The sequence below is a fragment of the Corvus brachyrhynchos genome, unplaced genomic scaffold (genome assembly GCF_000691975.1).
Source record: "Corvus brachyrhynchos isolate BGI_N302 unplaced genomic scaffold, ASM69197v1 scaffold23, whole genome shotgun sequence".
In the NCBI taxonomy this organism is placed as follows: Eukaryota; Metazoa; Chordata; class Aves; order Passeriformes; family Corvidae; genus Corvus; species Corvus brachyrhynchos.
Window position 1 is genome coordinate 4,147,237 of NW_008238983.1, and position 16,943 is coordinate 4,164,179.

Here is a 16,943-nt window from a genome sequence, read left to right on the forward strand (position 1 = left end):
GTAAAGTAAGTACGTAGCAAACTGCCTTTGCTTACCTTCTTAAAAATAAATATTTTAAAGTGTGTAAATATTTTGCCTCATTTATTGCCAGTGTGCACCTTTCACTGTGGAATACCTGTCTAAATGGAAAGAACTGAGAGGATCAGCTGTACTCGGTACCACTGTGCCACCCCAAAAGCTCAGAGCACAGAGCTAACATTCTGCAGTATTCATACTTGGTGATACAGTATAGATGAAACAAATGTTGAAGAGTAAAAGCACTGTGTCTGGCCTCCATCTATGGGGAATTCTCCCTAGAGCTCATGATCCCTCCTGTGGGTTCAGTCTACTGGGTTCCACAAAGCGCTGTGGAAACTATTAGAAAACTGCCATGAGATGAGCCATAGTTTCTTGATAATATTTATCAGAAAGAATTCAGGTCACGAGCTTTCATTGATTTCTTTCCGTGTACCTCGAAACATATTATGAATTTTGATGTAGTTATTTAGAAGCTAGATATAGTTATTAACATACAGGGACGGTAGAATTGATGGGCTCAATAAAGCGTAAATGTTTTCCAGAAGCTGTTTGTTTGTGAGTCCTCTCAAACTACAGTCTTGTCTTAGAGAAACTGAGACAAAACTGAGAAAAATTATTGACAAATTTAATTAAAAAATATAAAAGGAATTTCATGTACAGAATACCAGATATGTACTGGATGTGTAGAATAAACATTACCTTCAATAAATGTTTGTTTAAGCAGCATAACATTTCATGCTTTCATTGCAAAAAGCCTATGCTTGGCAAACTTTCGAAAAATATTTTGAACTTCGATAGAAACAAGTGTGCTAATGTAGTTTTAAAAAGCAAAGACATGTTGGAGGTTAAGATAAGAGGGTAGTCTGTTTTTCATTACGATCAGTGCCTCATTTTTTCAATTAAAACAAAAGCCATAAAAGTTTCATGTAGTCTATTATTGTATCAGTTTTTTGGTCTTGTCTCATGTGCTTTAAAAGTCACTGAGACTAATATAAAACCTTGACCTTACATTGTGGTTGAGGTTGAATGCTATGGTTACCTACAGTTCAAAAAATATAATTAGCTTTATAATACAAAGGTAGTGAATATGTTCCTTTCTGGGATTCTCTGTGGAATGACTTCAGAAAAAAAGGCATGGTCTCCAATTTGAGGTCTTTGTGACTGTCACAGCCCTCTGGATTAAAGCTGTGTAGGGCAGTGTATGCCTATGTCAACTCTAAAAAAAAATGGTGTCGACATCTGTGTCTGTCTACAGCAGATTTTTGTCCAGAGGAATAATCTCTATGAAAAGCTGTAGTTTGTAATATCAGAAGTTCATCAAGACCTTTGTCAGTTCTCCATTGTAAAGAGCTTTTAGGTCCCTTTATAGTTAAGGGCTACCAAGAAGGGTATATAGCTGGATGAGTTCTCCTGCAATACCAGATGAATCTTTTGGATTGATCCATTCCATGTCTTCTGGTCCCTTTGGCTCTGAGTAGCTACTGACTGCTTAATGCCTGCAAAATGTTACATGTAGAAGCGAGTGCCTGGGCTGCTGGTATTTCAGAAAATCGTGAGATATGTGTGGGATGGAGGACAAATACTTTATTTGTGTCAGATGGGAAACAGTTCTCAGGGGCCTTGTTTTCCAGATGTTAAAGCACACTTTTTCTTTTATTATGACAAAGTGGAAGTTATTTGCCTATTATTTTTTTTTTTTACTGCCTCTCAGGATTTTTCTTTGTGTCTCTGTCCCGCACATGATGAGTATGGGGTTAGGGAGAAAATAATATTTTCACCTCATGGCTGCACAAATACTTGTATTGACATAAGTGAAGAAGCAGTGTAAAATGTTAACTTGGGGTATTGTACTGGTTTTGGCTGAAATAGAGTTAAATTTGTTCACAGTAGCTTGTATGGGGCTATGTCTTGCTGAAAAAGGTGTTGGTAAACCACTGGTTGATAACTCACTGTTTTTGTTAATGCTGAGCAGAGCTTACAATACAGCAAGGCCTTTTCTGCTCCTCAGACTGCCCTGCCAGCAGGTTGTCTGGGGGTGCAGGGAAGCTGAGAGGGGACGTATTTGGGCAGCTGACCCCAACTGGCCAAAAGGGTGTCATGCTCTCCTTATAAAATTTTGGGGGTGGGTAGTGCTCAGGAATTAGCTGGGCATTGGTCAGTTGCTTTATTTTTAATTATTAAGCTGTTTTTATGTGAACTCATGAATTTTCTCACTTTTATCCTTCTGTTTCTGTCCCCCATCTCACGTGGGGGTTAAGGGGACAGTGAGTGAGGGCCTTTGTTGTGCTCAGTTGCCATCTGTAGCTAAACCATGACAGGTGATTTAAAAAATATATGAAACTTTGGCTTGCTTGTCGCCAGATGCACTTCCAGGAATGATTTAGTCTTGGATTCAGAAGTCTTTTGAGATTAAAATGCAATTTCAAAAATACACCGTAGCTGTGATCAGATTCTTTGCAACCAGATTGTTTGGGGTTTTCAATCAGTACTGCTCATATCAACTCTGTTAAGTCAACTCAGTAAGTCACAAGAAAAAAACATGATTGAGCACAATATGTACTTTGGTTGCTGGTCTAGTCCCAAACAGGCAAAAGAGCTAATCCAGCTGAGGATATTTTGCCCTCTTATATGTGGATATTTAACTTCTGTTAATTCCAGGTATTGCCCACATTTGTTGAGCTGCTAAGTTTATCGCCTGGACAGTGTCAGTGGAACTGATTAAAATTTATGCAGCACTGTGCTGTTGAAAGTAAAATAACATAAGAAATTAAAATTAATAAAGAGTTGGGGGACTTTGCTGGGGTTCTCTTGAGACATATGTAAGTGAAAAAAACAATTCCTGTGTACTTAAAAAAAACAAAACAAAACAACAAAACAAACCAACTCCCTGAAAAATTTATTTTGGGGAAGTTTTCTTATAAGTATACTTTAAAACACAGATATATATATATAACCACTGGTATTTTGAAAAGATTCCTGTCTGCCTCAGTGACAAAATACTTTTGACCATATACAGAGGATCATATTTTATTAATGGCTGTATTTGAAAAAAAATATATGATTACATACAATTTTCTGCTAAATTATGTGTCTTTCACATCATTAATATAACAGCTACCTCATCAAAATATTAGCTACCATTCCATCATGAGAAGATTAATAGAAAAGTTCAGAAAGAAGCTGAGCCTGATCAGAGTTTTGGAAATTTTAATTTGGAATGGCTTTGACCATCATTCAGAGTCTTTTGAAAGTAGAGAGATTTCAGCTGCTTTCATTTACTTGGACATGTGAGTTATTGGCAAGAATAACAAATATTCCGTGGTCATCAAACTGGAGCATGAGATACTTCACTACAGATGATCTGCTAACTTTTCATTTCCTCGTGTAGCTTGATAAATTTAAACAGGTTCACTGATGGCCTCTAAGCCCTGTAAGAGCTAGGCCTTTCAGTTCTGCAGTGCATTTTTCAGTTACAGATCACTACAAATGTCAAATGTCTAGTCAACTACATGATAATACCAATAGTTAAAAAAGAGAAATCAGGCAATAACAAAGAAATGTTAAAAGTAGCAAGTATCCTTCTGTAAATGCTGGCTTTAAATTCTTCAATTTCATTTTCACTGTAATATCTGTGATCAATTTTTAAAATTTGATTTAGTATTTTTTATTATAAGTTGAATGTTAGACATTTCAGTGAAGTCCTTGTGTTTTCTGTCACCCAAATAATCTGAAATTTAACCTATTCATACGAATTATTTGCATGATATCGAAAGTGAATCCACATACACAGTACAAAATCTTAATACTTCTGAAAAGAAAATACCTCTGAAGACTACTGACTCAGGCAAAGGCTGGCCTTCATGATACCAGAAACAGAACTGTTCTTCACACATTTAGAACAGGGCCCACCATGTGCCTTATCCATAACTGAGATGGTAGGTAGGACTTCTGCTATGCTGATAACAAAATACCCACTTTGCCCAAGCTAGAAAGGTTCATGGACACCATATACAATACAGTCAGACAAGGCCTGAAGTGGAATTCTGCTACAGAGAGTTGGTATCACCAGTTACAGCAAATAAATTTCTGCCAATAAGACTCTAAAGCTAATGCATTGTGCAAAGCCTGCACAATTGAGCTGTCAGAGATTTACACTGATTTTCCTCGTTTATGTGGGCCTGGGAGCAATCCTTAACTGATTATATGAATAGATCTGCAAATTTCATAGCAAAATTAGGTGTATTTATAGTTGGGCTGGTCCTCTGTCAATTCAAAATACAGTGTATTCCAGTCACTTTGTAAAGAAGTATTAATCAAATGCTACTTAAGTTGATATAGTGATAGAATTGAGCAAAACTTATAAGACTGTTCCAATACCTTGAAAATTAATTCATTTTTATTAATTTTTGTTTTGTGTATTTGCCTTTTGTGTTTGCTTTCTATGAACACCAAGTGTTTTGCTTGCATAAATGTTCTCAGAAAAAGCATTTTACCCAAATTCTCTGAGTGCACAGCACATATCAAGACAATCCACCAATAAAATTATGACTAAAATGAAACATTAGTAAGTAATTGAGTTTGAGTCATCCTTGGTTATTCAGCTATATGTTGTTTCTTGCAGAACATTTAAAGTATTTGGAGTATTTTTCAAAACATCCTCCTGCTTGAAGAATGACAAGTAATCAAACTTTCTGTTGTAATAGGTCAAATGATGTTTTGTCATGGTAAGTACATTTTTCATTTTTAAGGCTTAGAAGACTAGAATAAACTACACATTTCTTAGTTTATCTGTAATAAGCTGTGAACATTTTTTAAAAATTGATTTCTCAGAAGCATCTTGTATCCTAAGCCTGGTCTGGTGAAAGTAACAGCTCTCTAAATAAACTACTCAACTCCTGAAAGAATGAGAAGCAGCAAACCCAAAACCATGCAAGGATTGGATGCTTATACTCAGAAACAGATCAATATTTAATGCAACTTTCAGAACATTCACAGTATTCTGAAGAAAAAAAAAATTGTTAGACTCAACACACATATTGTGGTTTAGTAGAGAATGTCCTAGACCTGCTATAACTACTGTGTGTTTTAAATTAGATTCTGCCATTGTTCTGTGTAATATCTGCTTGAAAAATAGTCCCATTGTCAGCATGGGTGAAATACTGACTGTCCAATTTAACACATCTCTCTACGAGTCTGAATTAAAAACCTCATTAGAGGGTACTTGGAACACAGGCTTGTGCCTTTGTCACACAGGCTGTGTGCCTAGGGTCAGGCAGCAGTATTTGTAGAGTGCAACTGCAAAGTCTACTGAAATACTGTTAAGGACTCTGATCTGCAAAAATTGGAAACAGGGATTCTGATAAGTTGGAAGAGAATCACTCTAACCAGAGACAGTATTTTTACAGTTGTAATAAAAAATTATGTACCTGGAAAATTTTGATCCAGACATGGATTAGGACATCAAATACCTCTGAAATCCGTTTGTATTTCGATCTTGTAATATTTAACGTGTCTCTTGCTCTTAAAAGTTTCTCTGTAGATGTTTTACATCTTTAAATCTGATACATATTTTCGCTTTCCATTTGCATGATTTTCACTGACAGTTTTTTGCTATTATAATAAAAAATATTATGTTAAATCTTACATTCCACCTTAAGTAAAACATTTAATAGATTCTCAGAAGGAATCTGATCACCTGTGATACCTAAAGGATGTCAACAGACAAGATAGAATGGTAACAGAAGAAGAGTGGAAAGGAACTGATACACAGTGTTGAACACAAATTCTTTGTCTTTTTCTGGTTTGATAGCTGAATTTGACCTTTTCTAAAGAATTTGGCTGGAGATAGGTCAGCACTGGAAAAAAATAAAAAGTAAGATATAACAAAAATCATTTGGGGGCTGAGAGATCATGTGGCTTATAGGTTCAAGGGAGCTGTTTCGTTTGGGAAGTGAGATGTTTGCCAAGGAAGCAAAAACCGAGAAAATAAAAATCTGTTAGAGGCAAACCTCAGTGTTAGTATTTAGAAGTTATTTAGACCCTGAAGAAAAATCAGATTTGCAGTTGATGTAGGAAAAAAAGGGAAAGCAGAAGAGAACTTGGTAATACAATAGATAGGGAAGATTTCTTTATTAAGGAAACAAATTATCTGCATACCTAAAATACAATTGCTGTAGCATTTTATCATGGTGTTGGTATTCTTGGCAAGATTGGTGTTGTATTTTTGTTGGTTTGTTTTTGAGTAGAGAGTTTACTTGAAAAAGACTCTTCCAGATTGTTTGGGATTGACTTTATTAGGGCACACGTGCCAGCCTCTACACTGTGTGATGAAGAATGATAGAATGCTTTCAAGTGGAACTGAGTGTATCAGGCTTTGAGACACAGCTTCTACATAAAAGTAAGTTATTTGACTAGAAAGTCACTAAATCAAACCTGAACCCATAGGCCATGGAGACATATGTCTTGAGCTACCTGGTTTCTATAAAATCAGACTCAGACATTTTAAATGGTGTTTCAGTTTAGGAAATAAATCTATTTATGATAACCATTTCCAGATCACTTGCATAGTACTTAATGCTGTATAAATATCACTCTTGAAGATGCACTTGGTAAATGTGAGGAGTTTGTAGATTCCAGAAATTTCTATTTCAGATGATCACAGCTTACACAGATCCATTCAAATAGTCTGCTTAGTCTGACTTTTGGTAAACTTTTTCACTACATGAATTCCAAAACTACTTGTTATTTCTTATTCAAGTGAAGAAAAAAAAAAAAAAAAAAAAAAGGCCTAAAATCAGCAAATGCATTTTTTCACTTCTAGTGGAATAAAAATACTCCTAGAAGTATTCAGAAAATCTGTATTTTTGTGTAATATTCTTTGTCCTTTCCTCAGAATCCCTATTCTGTCAGTGGTCCAGTTCAGAGAGACTTGTTAGTTGATAGGTTCAATGAATATTATATGAAGAAAAAATATCTTTTAACATGAATGTACCTATATATGTGTCAACATTTATTGTCTTCCATGACTAAGTATTAATCCTAGCTAATCCATCAAAACTGAACACTCAATATTCTTTCCGGATTTACAGCTTTTTCTTTTTCAAGTGAAAAAAAAAAAAAAAAAAAAAAAAGGCCTAAAATCCAGCAAATGCATTTTTTCACTTCTAGTGGAATAAAAATACTCCTAGAAGTATTCAGAAAATCTGTATTTTTGTGTAATATTCTTTGTCCTTTCCTCAGAATCCCTATTCTGTCAGTGGTCCAGTTCAGAGAGACTTGTTAGTTGATAGGTTCAATGAATATTATATGAAGAAAAAATATCTTTTAACATGAATGTACCTATATATGTGTCAACATTTATTGTCTTCCATGACTAAGTATTAATCCTAGCTAATCCATCAAAACTGAACACTCAATATTCTTTCCGGATTTACAGCTTTTTCTAGCAATACCAGTAAAGCTTTAATCTTCATACTACAGGACTTTAAAGATAACAGTATAAATCAGAAGATGAATATTTATGGAGTAGGTTCATCATTCCAGGTGATTATCTTAGCCTGTGATGGATGCAAATATATTGATGTTAATAGAATATATCTCTATAAGAATGAAAAAATTACCCCATACAAAGGATGGAAAAAAATCAAATCAGCTTCATTTCTTTTTCTCAAGTGAATATGCAACTCCTCCCATTTACTTTGCAAAAGCAGTTGCCTTGAAACATCAGACTATTTTACTCCATCTTCTGTATTGTTCAGTTTGTTTCAGTCAGACAAATAGAGCATATAGTCAAGACTTAATTTCCTTATTCACTGAACACAATACAGTAGAAGTATGAGTGTAATACTTCTACTGTATAGCTGTATAAGCTAATGTGAAGTGAGAGTAAAACTTTCACTCAGGTGCGCATTAGAATGCGGAGAATTTCTACAGAATGTGGCAAATAACGCTGGTTAAATAAAAAGGGTTGACATATATTACATGATCGGACCATTATTTCACTGCCAATATATGTAACTTTCTCAAAGGATTCAATGTGACAGCCTAATTTGGCTAGAGGCAAAACAGGTACATTTGATTAGAGAAAATATTTTGGTGTGTGTCAACTGAACAGTTAATGACTTTTATTTCTTTCAAATGATACATTAATCTGTCACCTACCTCAAAAGACCTTAATTATTACTGGTTCTGACTCTTGATTTTGCTTATTTTTTTCTGAATGTTGTTATATACACTTCATAATCTAAAGTGCTGAAAGAGCAGATAGAAGAAATTATGGCCAGATTCTCAGACTTAGCACTTTATCCAAAATTTTTTTTCATCAGTTTCAATGGAATTACTAATGAAATAAAGCACTAATATAATCTGAGTAAAAATGTGAACCTCCTGTAATAAATCTGATGATGATTTGACAACAGCAATCTGTCCCACTGTTGTGCCTTACAGAATAACGAAACAAATTACCATCTGTTACTGAAGGAAAGGGGTATATACCATACAAGCCTGCTACCAGAACAGGATACGTCCCTCCTAACCCTGCTTCTTGGTATCAGTAAGCAGTAGTGGGTGGAATGTGCAGAGTAGATAAAATATCAGGTATTTGATGATTATATGAACATATTCAGAAACATGGTAAAATCTGAAAAGCTACCAAACAGAGGCTTGTTGTTCTTAATAACATGACTTGCTCCAAGTGAAATTGCAAGATAATTTCCATACCTTCTGGAAAACTCATCCTTAAAATGATGAGTCAGTCATGAATTAGCAGATGGACGTAACAGGATCTCCTCTGATCAGGCCCCTGGTACTCTGACTGTGTTTTATCGGAGCCTTTGTGGAATCTCATTCCACAGGCATTCCTTTTCTTCTGCCACTTCTCTAAAGTTCGTCCTTGGTAAACCAGATAGGCTTTAACCCATAGGCTTATTGTGGCATTCAAGGTTAGGAAAATAATCATTGTAGTATCAATTAATGAAATAAGAATGAAGCCAGTTCTAATATAGTCAGCTCAGAAAACAAGATATGTTGGTTGAACACAATTACTTAAAGGTGCCTCAGAGAAGAAAATTGGGTCTGTGGCCTTTTTTTTTATTATGAAATATAAACAAGGCCAGAAAGTTTGTTATTTGTCTTTAAATAAATGATATTTACATTCACACTGAATATAAAAAAAAACCCAAACAAATTAATCTTTCTTGGAACATTTTTCAGATAAACTAATTAATACCTTTGAATAGCAGGCAGCATTTTTTAATGTCAAACATCATGTAAAGAAGAGGAAAAAATGTTCTCATGTCACTGACATGAGTCATGCATAGGCATGAGTATTGGACAGTTATTACCTGATATTTCTGCAGACAAAATTAACTGATCTGTAACTGTTCTACATTGATTGTAGAATATTTTTAAGCAGAACCTTGCAATCATACTTATCATGGCAATGAGATTGACAGTGAATAAGCTTTACAAAAACTATACATAAAGGGTCTGAAGTTCTCCAAAGATTGAAATGACACTTCAAACTCCTTGGTTGGTCATACTGCTGAAGACATAATTCAGCTAGCAAGGACAAGTTAAAAGACCCAGGGGTATGGGTGGGTTACCTTCTAGTGTTTGCAGCCAGCCTGGAAACTGGTCCATATCTGCTCTAATAATTTACATGCTTGCTTCTCAGCTAACCTGAAAGCATTTCCAATTGATTTTAGTGGGTTGAAATCTATGTCCTCATTTTTCTCTGTGCTATCAACATCTACAGCATTTCTGGAGAAGGAGCAATAATGGTACCATTGCCATATTTTATGAGGCAATAATAATGACCCTAGTAAAGTTAAAATGAAGAAATGTAATAAAAGGAAGGATATATGCCCAGGAGTGTAATCATGGCCATTTTTTTCCCTATCCTGACTGAAGGATTATCTTTCTGTGAGCAGACAGATTTAGAAACAGTTCCTATGAAAGAGGAAGGTAAAGAAAAGGGCAGTGTGTGATAATAACTACTCTCTAGCTCTAAAGGGAACATTCTCAGCTGGATGGAAAAGGTGAAGATTACCATGTCATAAATTCTTAAAGACTCTCATTTTCTCCAGTGTTGTCACAAAACTCTCTCTGTTTGTTGAATAAGGAAATTACAACTTTAAGTCGCTGGAAGCTGTCACTGCCAGCAAGGATGCCAGTTACATTTTTGGAACACTCTCTTACTACACCATCTGGATGCCTTTAGTACAAAGTCCAAACATGAAATCACATGGGACCACATTTGTAACAGACATACTTATTTGAGAAGAGGAAACATTTTTCGTCCATACAGAAATACTAGACTAAATCCTTAATAATATAAAAATAAACTGGATTTCTCATCTTTTTGTAACTCAGTTCTTCATCTGATCTTTCTTAGACATTTTTAATAGTACATGGGATATAGATGACAGAATCTCACGTCATGGTTTTAACATTGTGAGGTGTGCAGAGAACAGCCAGGGATTGCTTCCTTGTTTTTTCCAGTGTGACAGCTGTACTCTGTACACTGCAGTCTTACTTATCATTCATATTTACGTAAATATTAAGTATTTTACTGTCTGATAGTAAATTGTTTTGCTTACATTTTCACAATACACCATTTTCTCCTTCTAGAGGTACATAATGAAAATACATGTTCAAACCAAACATTAATTTAATTTGAAACTTTTTGCTCAAGTCTTAACCAATTCTTTTCAAAGTATCAACTGTTGCTAAAGAAAAGTAAGAATCTGTGGCTTTGCAGTATTGAAGACTTCTGTCTTCAAAGTAGTTGAATTCTTGATGACTGAGCCTTATATCTGTTACAATCACATTACGACAGCAGTTTTTGTAATAATTTCTACCCTGTGCAACTTCCATTCTCAGCATCTGTTCTGAGGTTAGGCTAAATAGATGTGAATGTTCACCCACTCTGATGGGGTATTACTGCTAAATTTTCAGTTATGCAGCAGGATCACAGTTTTTCTCAGTTCTCTTACCTGTAGTCTTTCCATATGCAAAACCAGAAAGAACAAAACATTATAAACTTACTTACACTGTTTATCTTCATTATAAATTCCAAATTGACTCTCACTTAGGTAAATAGAATCTATTATGAAGTGTTGCAGTGGGGAAACAATGAAGGGTTTAGGTCAGCATAAAACTTTGAAAATACTTCAGATTTTTCTGTATGTTTATGTGTCACATAAAATATTGGGTGGTTAATACAAATTGCTGTGGTTAGGCCTGTAAACAGAAATGACTACCTCCTAGATGTTTTCATTGCTGTAACTATAGTCAAAGAATTATTTATGTTTGTGGCTTTTTCTTGGGGAAATGCAATCTTAAAAATATATGAGACTTTTTGGTAAGATATAGTTCACTAATAATGATGCCAATGGTGCCAAAGAACTGATGCCTTAAGGCCTGGAAATAAAATCACATACAGGCCACCTTAAACCAGAAGACATTAGGCTTTCTTGAAGGCATATTAGCTCTGGGTGGTTTTCTGATTATTTCAGTTTTTCTTGTTTCAACTAACCAACAATATGGTGTGTAGTTTTTTGTACAAACTTAAACATTACCCTCAAATATGGTCCAAACCTGTGTATAGCGGGACAGTCTGCTCTTTTGGTAAGTCCTCAGTTCACAAAAGATAATACCACAATCTGTGCATTACCTGAGATGTAGTTCCTTAGAAACCAATGTACTTGTATCCATGTAGACAATGAGACAAAAGGAGAAATTGTATAGCTGCTTGTAATGTGACAGGATGCTTTATGAAGCAATAGGATAAAGCAATATGTTACTCAAATAAAGCTATTTCTGTGGCTAATTCTGACAAAGCCAGAAGAAATGAGATTTGCAGATTTGTGCTTTAACAGCAGTGTAAGTTTATTTTAGAATTGCAACCTTGAACTGCCAGTGCATCCTACTGTGACAATAGAATTTCAGTTTTACTGAAATTGTACTTTAGGAAAAAAAATAAGAGCCTGAAAAATTATCTTTGCATGCAGTCAACATTACTTATCTCTAGAAAAAAAGGATCAGAACATTTTTTGATGCTACATTCATTTGCTACATGAGTATTGAACTTAGAACTGAACGTTTTGTGTAAAGAATGGAAAATAAATTCTTGGCTTTCATGTCTTTAACTCCTCCCTTTGTTTATCTTTTGCACTAGACTGCATTAACATCTCTGTTCATGAGAAAATGTAGAGAAGTGGATCTCTGTCTCATTTATCAACTTTCTTAGGGTGACTGAGCACTAGTGGAGCATCTGTAAGTATCAGTTATATAATAAGATTATGTGATAAAGGTGTTTAAAATAAATGCAATGTATTTTGAGAATGAGGATCATTTCAATGGCATAACATTTCTTCTTGGACAGGAAAGAAAATGTGCGTTTCCAAATTAAAAAAAAAAAAAAAAAGGAAGAAGAAGAAGAAAGAAAAAGAAAGGATTAATTATGCTTTTATGTTTTATTCCCTCTTTCTGACTGGTTTAGCAGCTACCAGCTACAAGCTGGATGTCAACAGGTAAGTCCTCTGTTACTCTCAATGCTTTGCAACCTCATATTTTGGCAAAATAAGCTTTAAATGCGTAAGGAAATTTATCTCAAGTCAGGAAGTTTCTTAAAAATGGTATTTTCAAAGTCCTTAAGTTACAGATAAAAAAATAATGACCTATGATTTGCAATGCCAAATAAAATGAATGGGTAGGCCAACCAGATACTAAGCACCTCTGAAAAATCAGTCTATCAATCTCAGTGTCCATTATCTTCCAGAAATGTGAAACAGGAATAACAGAAGCACCCTACAAGTTGGTGGATTTATGTGTAATTCACTGAAATTTCTAAGATGCTCAGATACTGTGGTGATGAATTCTTACAGCTACAATGGCAAATAATAGAAGTAAGCAGAATTAATTATTAATTTATGTGATGTTATTTCTTTTTACACTTACATCTGCTGAAAAGGACTAAAAATAAGATTATTTTGAACTGAAAAATAACTGGTATTTTTCTTCTTGAAAATGCAGGATACGGAATTTAAAAGCTGACTCGAAAGTGTTTGTGACTATGTCAAAACCAAATTCTGTCTTCTTTAAGGTGTAGACAACTTCAGTTAATAGTACTGATAGCTGTGAATTTCAGTTATTAGATATACATTAACAAAATAAATGTACATATCATTAATTTTTAATTTTAGTCTCCAAATTTATGTTGCATGAAAGACATAAGATGAAGAGATTTCCTTCTGTTTTAGTCTCTGCTTAGATGTTATGTGCAGTATCAAATCAAAATCTTTTTGTGTTTTCTTGCCCAGGAGAAATTCATAATGTTATTTGGAATACATTCTCCCAGTGAAATACATTCTCTCAAATATTTTCATATTTGTTTCTTCAGTGAAAATGGCTTTAGAAGAATTGTAGCATGGGAGAGCAGAGTTCTCATCTCCACCAAAAAAAAGGCTTTGAAATACTATGCCCTCGCTGAATAGCACCAGGGTGGACTTGGAAATAAGACGTGTGTCACAAAGAGGGAATACCTAAACAAAACATCCCAGTCCTGGAGTAAACTAGTAGACCACTTGAATGAGAGATGTGTACCAGTTACAGAGGGAAAACTTATGTCCTTCTTCACCTCTTCTACATCAAATGCCACTTTCACATTTTGTGCTAGTCACAAAAACAGGGTCCTCGCTTCCAGCACTTCTCTTTCTTCCTGACTGGAGTGTCCATCATCCTCCCTCTCGATCTCTATGCAGATATTCTGTCTCACAGCCTTGGACAAATTAAGTCATCTTACCTGTAACAACACAGACAATTTGCACTAGTTGAAATGGAATCAATCAGATTGCTAGGGCAGCTCTAGCTGACTTTCACACCATTCAGTTTCTTCTCTCCTCTCATGGTATGACTGGCCATTAATCACCTTTCCTCTGGGCTAATAAGTTGATCTTGAATGAAAAGTGCAGAATTCTCTGGCTGAATAGTCTGGCAACAGCTTCAGTGTTTTAGTGCAAAAGACCAGATGCTCTTGACTTTGGAGTGTGGTGTACTTCTGTTTGTCTTTGGCTTCAGCTATAGCTGGCTTCCTTCTTTAGTTGTGGCAGATTATATCAAATTTGTAGCACTTTAATTTTCTGTAACTATATTATCACTGATTATGTAAATTATGCGAAAATATTCTGTTTATTGACAATGAAGGAAGAAAGATCTCGGCAAATATGCTCTTCAGAATAGTAGCCATTACTCTGTAAGGGTTGTTTGCAAGCCTACAATGTTTTAGGGAAACTATCATATGTTAAAGACATTAGATTTTACATGTAGGTAAGACATGCAAATGTCTCTACTCGCTCTAAACCTCTAGTCTTCAGTTTCAGTTATTTCTATGTGAATGACATTTCCCTTGTGAGTCTGCTTCTATCCATATTTCAGTAACAGAGATGGGCCACTCAGTATTGGGTTTGGTGGGTTGACCTCATCTAATGGAACTGACTCCTTTCTGCTGTGTGTCAGGGAGAAAAAATAAGGCAGGTGATAAGATTCATGGATTGAGAAAAAAAAAAAGGTCTAATATGTGGAGCAAAAGGTACATGTGCAAGGAGAGAAAAAAAGGAATTATTTCTTTCTTCCTGTCAGCAGACAGAGGTCTAGCCACTTCCTGGGAAGCAGAGCTTCAGAATGCATAACAGTTACTTGGAAAGAAAATGCTTTAACCATCAACATTACTAAGCTTTTTTTTTTGGTTTCTTTGAGCTTTTTGAAGACAAAATCATATGGTACAGAATATTGCTTGGTCACTTGTTGCAGTTGTATCCTCCCAGCCTCTTGCTCACCTCCAGCAAACTCACTGGGGGAGCAGAGTGGGAGAAAAAAAAAGCCTTGACTGTGCAAGTACTGTTCAACAATAGCCAAAACACTGCTGTGTTATCAACACTGTTTAGTCACAAAGTCAAAGCACAGCACCACACTGGCTCCTGAGAAGAAAGTTACTTCTATCCCAGCCAGGCCTGGAACAGGTGGGGACCAGCAGAAGACTAGAAGGCTCACTGGTTCTTTCTTTTCCATATGACAGTTCTAGGTTGATGCTTGTTGCATTAAAAGGCAGATAGGACATGAATTTTCAGAACAATTTTCTTTTTCAGTGCCTGCTGTTAAAATAATTTTATTTCACCTTGGAGACTGCAGTATTGTGAATGGCAGGGGAGATGTTTCTTCAGTATCTTCAGTAAGTACTCTGCTCTCTGGAATAGTTTTCAAGGACTGTTGCTCCAGCATAATGCCACACAATGTAAGCAACTTCTATATATGTAGCATTTCATTTGACATTTTCAGTTCTCTGTGTATCAGTAAATGTACGTACAAACTAACATTCATTAAAGAACAGTGGCATTTTCCCCTCTTCCCAGCACAGAGCCAGGGCTACATTTCAGAATCACGTCAATGGTGGGTGAGGGAGATTGGTGGGCTGGGCTGGAGACTCTCAAACCCCAGAGGAGCCAGATGGGATATTTTATCACAGTGAGGTGTGTTCCACTCGCCCATTATTTAGAGAGTTTGTTTGACTACAGCATGAGATAAAATATCACACATTTTAAATGCACAATGGCTGCTGCAAATTTAAATTATGTTAAAAACCAAAAAATGAAAGACCAAATACCTAGGTGAAAACTGAAACTGTAATTGTTGTAAACCTTTTTGATGGATTTTCATTGGGTACTGTACTGTGTTTGTGTGATGGGGTTTGGGGGAAGTGGGGAGGTGGTGCTACAGGGATATCATCAGTGAGATGCAGCCAGAAGTTTCTGCTGTGTCTGACAGACCCAGTGCCCAGCTCCAGGACAGACCTGCTTTTGGCCATGGCCAAGCCAATCAGAGGTGGTGATAGCACTTCTGGGGTTGCATATCTAAGAATTAAAATGCTACAATAAGAAGCAAAGCAGAATCCTCAGACAGGTGCAAAAAGGGAGCTCACTTATTGCCAAAACCAGGACTTTTTAAGTAATTAGGCCTTAATCAGTAACATTCCATTAAGGCCAAACAAGTATAATTCAACCAACCATCATAAACCACGATGTGAACACGTGGTGGTTATATAACTTGTTTTCTACGGTTAGATAACTTGTTTTCCACCTCTATTCCAGCTGAGTCATTACCTGGAATCCTTCTCTGCTTAGCTGAAGTACAAGGAGTTAGCCATGATTTTACAAAGGCAACCAGGCCCTTATTCTGTAAGGCTTCGCTTATCTGTAACATTAAAAACAGAAAAGTTTTTGAGCAGTGGGGTGAGAACATGTGAGAGGAACAACTCTGCAGGCACCAAGATCAGTGCAGAAGGAGAGGCAGAAGGTGCTCCAGGCGCCAGAGCTGATTCCCCTGCAACCTGTGGTGCAGACCATGGTGAGGCAGCTGTGCCCCTGCAGCCCATGGAGATCCATGGGAGTGCAGAAATCCACTTGCAGCCCCTGGAGGAGACCCACACTGGAGCAGGTGGATGCCTGAGAGGAGGCTGAGAACCCATGGGAAACCCATGCTGGAACAGGCTCCTGGCAGGGACCTGCAGACCCATGGAGAGAGGAGCCTACACTGGAGACATTTTCCTGTTTTGTGACCCCATGGGGGACCCACGCTGGAGCAGGCTGTCCTTGAAGGACTGTACCCTGTGGAAGAGTGACCCACATTGGAGCAGTCTGTGAAGAACTGTTTCTTGTGGGATGGACTCATGTTGGAGAAGTTCATGGAGAACTGTCTCCTGTAGGAGGGACTCCACACTGGAGCCAGGGAAGGACTCCTCTCCATGAGCAGTAGCAGAAACAATGTGTGATGAACTGACCATAACTTCCATTCTGTGTCTCTCTGCACTACTCGTGGGGAGGAGGTAGATCTGGGAACGAGGGAGGAGTGGGGGGAAGATTTTTAAGATC

The 16,943-nt window shown here is 36.4% G+C and overlaps 1 long non-coding RNA gene across 4 annotated transcripts in view; it reads left to right on the plus strand.

The window, feature by feature from the left end:
- The window catches only part of LOC108447773, a 49,756-nt gene extending 33,285 nt beyond the window's left edge, over nt 1-16,471 (plus strand). For 2 of the 4 annotated variants that reach the window (XR_001863458.1, XR_001863459.1), the window contains exons 2-7: nt 4,640-4,742; nt 6,264-6,415; nt 12,197-12,294; nt 12,404-12,551; nt 15,165-15,247; nt 16,164-16,471. This is a non-coding gene — a long non-coding RNA (uncharacterized LOC108447773). The remainder of the gene's footprint in view (nt 1-4,639; nt 4,743-6,263; nt 6,416-12,196; nt 12,295-12,403; nt 12,552-15,164; nt 15,248-16,163) is intronic. The other 2 variants (XR_001863460.1, XR_001863461.1) reach the window with 2 other exon arrangements.
- Nucleotides 16,472-16,943: the final 472 nt, after the last annotated feature.